The 225-nt window shown below is 64.9% G+C and overlaps 1 protein-coding gene across 1 annotated transcript in view; it reads left to right on the forward strand.

Annotated features, from left to right (window-relative positions):
- Positions 1–225, forward strand: part of LOC104495282 (sulfhydryl oxidase 1-like) — a gene marked incomplete at both ends in the record, with an annotated part of 6,849 nt that overhangs the window by 6,077 nt on the left and 547 nt on the right. The window lies entirely within an intron of this gene.

Here is a 225-nt window from a genome sequence, read left to right on the forward strand (position 1 = left end):
ATCCCCCTGTGAATCAGGGGCTCTCGGTGGGATTCCCCCCCGGCCCAGTGAGAACAGCTCAGATTTAGCAAAACGCCCCTTTCCTTTCACTTCCCGGTTGTTTTCCCTGTGTGCTGCTGGCCTCGCCCTCCCCATGGGTCAGTCCCTCTGTCTGTCCCTCAGCGGCACAGGCTGGCGGGGGGGCCCCCCATTCCCCCAGCCCCCGCGGGTTTTAAGTGGCGCGCG

Source organism: Buceros rhinoceros, unplaced genomic scaffold, assembly GCF_000710305.1.
Source record: "Buceros rhinoceros silvestris isolate BGI_N320 unplaced genomic scaffold, ASM71030v1 scaffold36346, whole genome shotgun sequence".
NCBI classification, from domain to species: Eukaryota; Metazoa; Chordata; class Aves; order Bucerotiformes; family Bucerotidae; genus Buceros; species Buceros rhinoceros.